Genomic DNA, 377 nt, shown 5'->3' with positions numbered 1-377 from the left:
AACATAGTATTAATAACAACAAGACATACCTTTGCATTAAAACGAGCCAAGGGAAGCTCCAATACCACTGCTAAGAATGGCATGATTATAGCATAAATACAGCGGAATAACAAAAATTAAAATAAAATAAAAACATGCCTCCTATATTTAGATCACCTTATTTGTTTAATGCAAAGTTAAGTACCACATAAAATCAAAAAAAAAATTACCTTTCCAAGTGATATTGTAATCAAATGGATTCCTTTTGGTGACAAAACATAAACACCTTTTGTGTGAAAGAATCACTGCCACTCAATCGGTTGGCCTCCAATGATACACACACGATTGCAGTGGATCCTTTCCAAGGAGAGAGCTTTATGCCACGGGCTTGTGCTAGC

Source organism: Theobroma umbraticum, unplaced genomic scaffold, assembly GCF_002168275.2.
Source record: "Theobroma umbraticum cultivar Fairchild unplaced genomic scaffold, ASM216827v3 scaffold_89.0, whole genome shotgun sequence".
Taxonomy (NCBI): domain Eukaryota; kingdom Viridiplantae; phylum Streptophyta; class Magnoliopsida; order Malvales; family Malvaceae; genus Theobroma; species Theobroma umbraticum.
The sequence above is the reverse complement of the archived record's forward strand: the minus strand, read 5'-3'. Positions refer to the sequence as shown.